Genomic DNA, 9,681 nt, shown 5'->3' on the forward strand with positions numbered 1-9,681 from the left:
TAGGAGAAAACAATATTGTGAAAATAGCCATACTCCTAAAACTGTTATGCAGAGTTAATGCAATCCCTGTTAAAATACCATCAGTATACCTCACAGAGCTACAGAAAACATTAAAATTTATTTTGAACAAGAAAAGACCTAGAAGAGCAAAGGCAATCCTGGGCAACAAAGGCATGCAGGAGGCATCACAATCCCTGACTTGAAATTGCACTACAAAGATACTGTGATAAAATCAGCATGGTACTGGCAAAAAAAAAACAGACCTGAGGATCCACGGAACAATTTAGAAGATGCAAATACAACTACAAACACGCTTAGCCATTTTATTTTTGACAAAGAGGCCATACATGTTCACTGAAATAAAAACAGCCTCTTTAACAAATGGTGCTGGAAAAACTGACTGTCTACATGCTGAAAACTAAAACTAGATCTGGGCCTATCACCATGCAGTAAACTAAAATCCAAATGGATTAAATATCCAAGCATTACAACAGAAACACAACCTCCTGGAAGATAAATTAGGTGGAAATCTCGAAGACATAGGGATAGGCAGATAGTTCATGAACAACAATCAAACTTCAGGGGAAATAATGTGAAGAATCAACAACTGGGATCTCATCTTATTGAGAATCTTCTGCATGTCAAAACAAATCCCCAACAGAGTGAAAGATAACCCAAACATTGGGAACAAATTGTAACCAACAATCACTCAGACAAAGGACTTGTGTCTAAGTTATATAAAGAACTAAAAAAAACAAGTGGCCCCCAAAATTTAATGACCCAATCCAAAAATGGACATGTGGGATGAATACACACTTCTCAGGGGAAGAAATATAAGAAAATAAATACACGAAAAAAATGTTGCCATTCGAGAAATGCAAATTAAAACAATATTGAGATACTGTCTCACTCCAGAAAGAATGGCTATCATACAAAAATCAATTAATAACAAATGCTGAAGAGGCTGTGGAGAGAAAGAAACTCTTCTCCACTGGAGGTGGTTATGTAGACTGATACAACCACTATGGAAATCAGTGTGGAGGCTTCTCAAAAAGTAGGACTGGAAATAGCATTCAATCCAGCCATTCCCCTCCTGGGTATTTTCCCAAAACAACTGAAAACACCATATCATAGTGATATAAGTGCACTCATGTTTATAGGAGCACAATTTGTCATAGCCAAATCTTGGAAACATCTAAAATTCCTATCACATGAGGAATGGGTGAAAAAGATGTGGTATTTTTATACGATGGAGTACTACTTAGCTATGTAGAAAGACAAACTCCAACCTTACAGGTCAGTGGATGCAACTAAGGGCTGTACTCATAAGTGAAATAAATCAAACCCATATGTATAAATATCATATTGTTTCTCTAGAGTAAGAACCTGAAAGAATGAATAAAACGTGAAAGACATAATAGATACAGTAAAATACAAAGAAATTGAACTTAAGGATTAAACAACAAAAATGAGAGAATGAAGAAAAGATAGGAAAAAATGAAGGAGGAAAAAATATGCAAGGATGAATACAGGATGGCAGAGATGACTGTGTTCATAATTTCTATCAAATTTTTGAAAATAGTGTTTAATATGTAGAATTTTCACCTTGACTAACTCTGTATGCTGATATCTGTGATCTGAGCAACTATGTCAAGGATATTAATGTATAATGCAAAACCCATGCTTGAATACCTCTCATCTTGATCTTCTAAATGTGTACCATTTCTGATGTCATATCAATAATTATGCACTCTGTAAAATAAATTAAAACAAAGAAAAGACAAGTAAAAATTAAGGTTTCTTGAAAGCAAGTGTCAATATTCAATTATTTACCCAATGTTGCATAACTATATCTGTTAATCTGAGAAACAGATTTGATGATGAATATAGATAATATAGCAGCCATCGTTAATTAGCTATTCATGTTTTGAAAATCTGTAACATATGTAGTGTTGCATGTTACCCTGCTTCTGTGTTTTTTATATTTGTTTTTGCGTCTGTTTTTACTCTTCAAAATTAAATCAAATTAAATTTAAAAATAGTAAAGAAGACAAGAAATACGAAAGGCTAAGATTTCTTGAAATCAAGTGTAATAATCAGTTATTTGTCCAATCTTGCATAACTGTTTCAGTTAATCTGAGCAACAGATCTGACAATAAAAATAGATAATATAACAAGCATTGTTAATTAGCTATTTTCGTTTTGAAAGCCTGTAACATATGTACTGCTAGATGTTGTCCTATTTCTGTCTTTGTTTCTGCTGTTTATTTTCGCTTTTGTTTTTACTCTATAAAATAAAATAAAATAATATGGAAAGATGGGTTTTCATGGATTAGGGATGAGATAGAGGATTGTGCTCTTTGTAAAAAGAGGTTAATAATACAATACAGAAATAATTTAGAAAATTTTCTTTTATATAGTAGGAAATTAAATAATTTAAGGATTGTTTAACAAAAATATTTTCAATAATATCCATTTTAATGTAAATTTCCTGAGGATTCTGGATTATTGTAAGCACGTTAAAATTGATATCATGTGTTCTATCATGTTATTTACAGTTCTATTACAAAATATCCTACTTTTTGTAGAAAGGAATATATTGACAGCACTAGTCTTGTTCATAATAGGCAAGAATAGAGACCTAGAGAATGTGAGTAAATTTTTTTTTCTAGATAATTAAATAACAAGTTGTAAGGGAGAGCACAGGAAGAAAAGAATTAAGGAAATAACCGAATACCGAAAAAAGGTATACAATTCTTGCTGATGGAAGAATCAGCCCAGTGAGACATACAAGTGAATTTGTAACAGCAAATGTCCCGCTCCCAGCCAGTATACTTCAGGTTCTTAATTGCCCAGGTAATATTTCCCACTCCAGTTCTAACTGCTTCTGATGTCTTAGAAAGAGCTGGTCACTGTGATACATGGTCATGATGATGCACATTGTAGAAATTAACACCTACTTGGCAAGCCATGCTGCTTCTGTACTTCCATTTGCTTATCCTCTTTAAGTCCTGGACCACTAGAGGCAAGGGTGTGCATGGTGTTCTGGGTACTATCCCCATCAGTGCCTGTCCATGTAATTAAACCTGCATCTAAATCCTGGGTACCTTTTCAGTGTTTCTGCTGTGGTTGTAAATCCATCACAGGAGCAAGAAGAAATGCAGAATCTGTGAATTATCTCTGGGTGTGCTTCATCACTTCTTGGGCCTCTAATTTCTTATTTGAAAACTGAGATTATAATGTGTGTTTCCATGTCAAATATCCTAATATGTGTCCCAATGTATGTGTAATTTCCTAATGCCTAACAGCTGTATCAGTAGATTCTGAATGATGTTTGTTGAATATATAGCTGAATCTACATAATCTTTCTGAGAGAAAAAATAGAAATCAGACACAGAAATATGCGGATAATCCTTTTTAAGGTGGATTTCTCTAGAAAAGGAAAGTATGAAGATTAATTTTAGTTATCAGTTGGACCAGAAGAAAAGATAGACAACTGATAGTCCAATTATTTCTATGTGGGCCAGCACTTACAATCATTTGAGAATCGAGGTAGGACTCAACAGCAGAGAAACAGCAACACTCACCCTCTCTGGACCTGGGGCAGCCTCACCTGCCTTGATCATCAAACCTTCCAATACTTTGTCTTTGAACTCTATGGCTGGCCAAGAGTTTATGTGAGCTTTTTCATCTCTATGACAATGTACTGCAGAATGCAATTTAAAACCGGAGATTAACTAAGTTCCCAGTGTCAGAGGCTTCAGTCTACATTCACTTGGCTTCACGAAGTCTAGTCCCATGATGAGTAGAATATCATATAGAGAGTATGAGGCAGTGCACAGGAATACAGTAAAGCAGCACGGTTCATGACACACAGAATAGAAAGCAGAAAGGAAAAGGAAGTGCTGGGCCTAAAATATGTTCTTCAAACCTCCAGTCCTGGCAACATAGCAATCCACAGGCATCACCTCTTGGAGTTTCTACCTATTCTCCTCAATAGCTTTGTTTGGAGACCAAACATATGAACATTTGAGTGACACTTAAAATCCAGTCTATACCAGAGTCTTCTTCCCACATGACTACTACCCTAAGTTCTCAGACCTTTGGTTTTGGGTTCAAGGTTATACTTTTTGCTTCTGTAGCTTACAGACATCCATGTAGGATGTCTTACCTTCCATAAATGTATAGGCTTATTACCTTAATAAATCTACCTCTAATACACCATCCCACCCATCCTATACTATCCCATTCTATCCTATGTCATCCATCCCATCTCACTCCATCCCACCCCACTGCCCCCACCCCAAGCCATCCCACTCCATTCTATTCTATTCTCTTCCTCTTCCTCTGTGGAGGATCCTTACTAATATTGTTAGGGGGTAAGGAAGATCAAGCGTGTAGTAGTTTGACAAATGCTTGTCAAACCCCTTTCAGCTTCTTATGTGTGAAACTAAACGGTATTGGGAAAACCTTGTCTACATAAAAGGCTATGTGAATGCTACTTTCACACAGGTAGTGAATGACAGTGATTTGTCAAGGAAAGTTAAGTGAAAAATTGGACAAAAAGTGCCTTCTTAGGTTAGTCCTCACTTGTGTGGAAGGAAAGTCATTATATGGTAGGAGCAGAATACCTGAATTGGTATGCAGAGCCAAAGCACACCCCAAATTTTCTTTATTGAACTGGGCATGGATGGTCAAGAGAACTAAACTCAGTTTCAACGTTACATTTATCATTATTCTCTTTAAAATTAAAAAAATTTAAAAAGACATTTTAAATTCAGAGAACAGATAAATTGTTTCGTAGTGCTTTGTGTCTTAAAAATACGCCATTTGTGTCCCTGTCAGGGGTCAGCTTCTCTGCTCCATTTACAAAAGTGTCGCATTTAAACATAATTTTATACTGCAGTCATTATAGTGAAAGGAGCCGCGGCATACTGCCCAAATGGGCTCCACCATAATGGGGTCCCAGAGGAGGTACGATGCCTCTCAACTGGGGAGGGATTTGTTCTGTAGTCAACAAAGTACAAGAGAGTGTTTTCAGAGATATTTGCTTGGGAGCTCAAAATTTAAAATTGCAAAATTGGCTTAGCCACTCACTTGAAGTAATAAAAGTTGCTTCTATTGGAGATATAATATTTGGAATACCCATTGTGTATATTTTTCCAATTAATTTGACTTTAATTACTTTGCAGAGAATCTATAAAAGAGTCATCAAAGTTTTCAAGATGAGAATAAGCTGGTACATATTCCATTTACTTTCCATAGAGCTATCTCCCCATGAAACTTAAAAAAAAAAAAAAAAAAAAACAATGGCCAATTTAATTTTCTTCTGTCGAGGTTTATAAAAGACCCAATGGAGGCTACAATCTCTAATTTTTAATAGAGATAGCTCTATTTAGAAATATAAATGCTGAAAAGGAGGACAGCCTCAGGAATGAAGTTTTAATTCAAGGTGACCTTTCATATCTGTTTCTTTGTGTGTGTGTGTGTGTGTGTGTGTGTGTGTGTGTGTGTGTGTGTGCCAGCATGCCATGCATGTGTGGATTTATACATACACATTTGCAAGACGGCATTACTGTTCAGCTTAGGCAAGTTTAAAAATTTAAAATTGTGTAGTATCACAAAGCTAATATCTTGATATTTCTCATTTCCTTATTAATTTATTTCTGGGATACCATTTAAAAAGGATGATACATGTGAAATGTTTAAGAAAAACTTGCCAACTCCAATTGCTGAATAAATGGTTCCAAGGGGTGAAGAGTGGAGATGCAGTTCTCAGTAAAGCATTGTAAATGCTGTTTGCAGTCAGCTGGTGAGAAGGGTGTTTGTACCATGATGAGGAAAAGTTAATGAGTGGGGATTAAGAAGTTAAAGAAGGAATGCTGAGTGTGCTCTGGGATGCATCCTTCTGTTTTCTTCAATATGCTGCTGCTAAAAGTGGGAAGAGCTACCTACCCATCTTAGCCTAAACATAGCCACTATGGCCAATGCTAAAAAAGGTACATTTTTGGCATTTGGTGCTATACAGCAGACCAGATGAGGAGTTAGAAGCTAAATAAAAAGTGAAACCTGAAATTAAAACCTGTCAAAATCCATCACTTCAGTATGACTGAAGCATATTCTTACCTAGATGGAGGCTATTGCCCTTGAGGGCATCTCAAATCTCTTTCCAACCCTGCACTTTGATGCTGTAAGATTCTGAGCCTGGAGATAATTGGCTGAATATTTTGTCTCTGATTTAAAATTCTTAATCTTCAACCCTTTCCAGGATGCTGTTGTTACAATGCTTATTTTCTAACCAGGGCTACTTAGACCTACTTCATAATACTGTTGGGTACTTTCCTGTAGCCTGAATTGGTTTAATGTTTCTGACAATGAATTTCCAAGTAATTGAAATGGCTTCACTCCATGATATGTCTCTCAGGGCATTCTTGGAAATTAAATGTTACTTCTTAGCAGTTATTTTCTTACTTCATCCTCATTTTATTAAATAATCATAAAAACCTTTCAAATTTAAATATGCATGCTCTGTTATCTGAAAGGTCTGGCAGGATGGAGAGGCTGGGTGAAAGTAAACCAAGCACATGAGCTCTTTGCTCCTTCTCAGTGGATTTTCCATTCACATTAGAGTACATCACAAGTCATGAATTTTATGGAACTTACTGCTTCTTGCCCACGGGGGCCTTAGTTTATTTGAAATAGACATAGCAGAAATTTCTTTTACTTAGGGATGGCTTAAATATGTTTGACAACATTAAAAATACCTAACCTACTTACAGCAAAGCAATAAGGTAATTTTTCTTTTGTTTCTAATGAGTTGTTGACAGGTTTCTGAGGATTACTTCTAGTGCAAGAAAGAGCTGGGCAGGGTCTCCAAATCCATGCAGGTGATTCTTGTCGTGATAATTAGACACTTTATGTGGGTCTGGCTCATCAAAATGCTTTGCCTTTCCTTGTGACAGTGCTTCCATTCTCGAAGGGTTATAGAATTTGGAATAGAGAATATTATCCTCATTTGAGGTATTGAGACTTGGTCAAGTTTAAGAAAATAGAACCCCGCTGAATTGTCAGTTCAACTTTTGCAGGGCCTCTTAAGGTAGTGGAGAAGTCATGGGGTTCAGATATCTGTGCTTTCAGTTCGCGAAATGAAAATGAAGTTGGCCTTTCAGGGTTGTTATTGGTATAAAGGTCATCTTTAATGCATTCAAAACATAGCTGATAATCATAAGGGATCATTATATCATCTTCACTTTCACATCACTACTTCCAAAACACTGGTTTTTTAATGCTCCCACTTATGGTAGAAGTGCAGCAATATTCAGAGTACCTTTAATTTTATTGCTTTTATTTGGTCACTCCATGTGGCAGGCTTTCTTTAGCAAAAGTACTATATACAGATCTGACGGCTTCGCAACAAAGGCTGTGTGTATTAGCTAATGGGAAAGAGACAATTTGCATTCTTATCCCAATTTTCCCTAATTCTACTATGTGGTAGAAGGCAAGCCAGTCTATCTTTCCATTTCTTTGGGGAGGAAGAGCAGAGGGCTTTATCTCCGCAAAATCTTTATCTTTGCAAAATCAAGCTCATGCCTGTGTGATTATTTCCAAGAGACAAGTAAGAGTGAGTGAATATTGTCTCTTAAGTACTTGGCATTCCTTGGAAGAAAACATGATGTAATTGGACTTTAATAACTTGGACAAAAATGTATCCTAGAGCTATAAAATGTTTCTCTACAACATTAGATCTAGGCAACTTATTATGATTACCTCTTAAGAAACGTTTGGATTAACGGATATGTGATTATAAATTCCATTACAAAGACACAATCAGAAGAAAGATGCGGAGAAGGCACAGAAAGCGCAGAAAACTACACTGATGCCACAATGCTTTCCACTCGTGAATACTTTAGGCAGAGAAGTTCTTTTATCACTTGAATTGCTGGCCTCAGAAAGGGAATCAGTAAGCTCCAAGAAAGCCTGCCCTGAAGGATTTTCACCTCTTTACTTCCCCTGTACTGTGCCTTAGCAACTTGCCACCCCAGTGCATAGGTGAGAGCTTTGATATGGGAATGAAGTTTCTCGGGTCAGTTTCTGCTAAGCTATGTCATTTTACAGTAGCCATTCAGCCAACATAGATGCGTTGCATGTTAGATACTATAGACAGAAAAGCAAATAAAATAAGAGCTTCAGCCTGTTTTGAAATGGTCTGGGGAGGTGAGCTGTTATATGCAAGTATGTTATTTATCTCTTAAAGCATTCTGCATTCTGTCGCTGATGTCCTGCAATGGATGCTTCCTATTCAATTACATTCCTCTCATCCTCTATCCCTCAGCCATTGCTATGGCTGGGTCTAGGATGGAATATTGAAATATTCCATTTCAGTTGGGAATACTGAAATAGTAGAAATGACTTTTTGAAGCCTTCTGGAGAAAGAATTCAAAAAAGCAAGAATACTTGTTGATTTTCAGAGAATATCCTCACATCCAAGAGTTGCACCAGCCTAGTCACAGAGCATAAAAAGAAATGGAAACTGAATTTATGTCATTAGGTGAATGACATAAATAAGTGGAAGTTTGAATTGGACTGAAGCTTTCTTTTTCTGCCTCTTTGACCTCGTGCTATGGGAGACAATAAATCACTTACTGCTTAGCCTATTGCCAACTAAATTTCGCAGACTTGCATCCCAAACTATCCTAACTAAACTGATTTCATTCAAGGCTTCCCCTATCTCATGACCAAAAGAGGAGCCTCTGATTCTTATTTCGAATGCAGACTTTCTAGAAACCTTCCCAAAGAGTGTGAGCCATGGCAATTGTGAGGGGGCCCAATTTCTGATCAATACTCTAAGTGTTAGATATGTTCAGATACATTTCACATAATTTCTCTAATTGCTATGTTAGAGGCAAGAATTAAATGAAGTCTTAGTGAGAGGCTCATGCAACAGTCAGGCTGTCTGCTCAGGAAGGAGGGTGTTTGATACATGTCTTGAGAAATAAGTCGGGGCCCCGGTAGGCTAAGAAGAGGCGGATACAGGTTTCCAGTACAGAGAGTCTCAATGATATACTTCTCTCTACAAAATTTATTCTCATCTGTTAAGTGAAGACACTAGAAAAAGAAGATTCTGCTCTTGATACTAAGCTTCTATAACTTTGGAGAATGAGAAATTTCAGTGGTTTGTTTTTGGGTTTAGTTTTATTTTATTTTTTGTATTTTGATCCACCTTAAACTACTCAAGAAATAATGTGTGAGGTTATTGTTATGACAACTTTTCTCATTGACAAAATGGAAATACACTGTAACCTTTGTTATGATATAACTCATTGAGGCAGGACACTATATTTCTTGTTCCCTTTTGTAGCTATATTGCATTTCAAGGCAGCTATGTTTCTGGTGTACATACACTCCATATGTTATTGCATAAGTGAGTTGTATTCAATTTATTCAATAGTCCACTTTTACACAAAGATTTAAAAATTAATACTATTTAAGTTGAATGATACTTTTTAAGGATGGCAATTTCAGTAATATTCATTTTTGAAATTTACCTAATTTCTGCATGTCCTTAAATCAGCCACTCATTCAACAAACATTTAATAGATATTTTCTACATGTTTGAGTTTATTCTAGGCATTCAAAGTGAAGAATCAAACAACAACAAAATACTCCATTCCCTCATGGCTT

The sequence above is a fragment of the Octodon degus genome, unplaced genomic scaffold, assembly GCF_000260255.1.
Source record: "Octodon degus isolate 3935 unplaced genomic scaffold, OctDeg1.0 scaffold00002, whole genome shotgun sequence".
NCBI classification, from domain to species: domain Eukaryota; kingdom Metazoa; phylum Chordata; class Mammalia; order Rodentia; family Octodontidae; genus Octodon; species Octodon degus.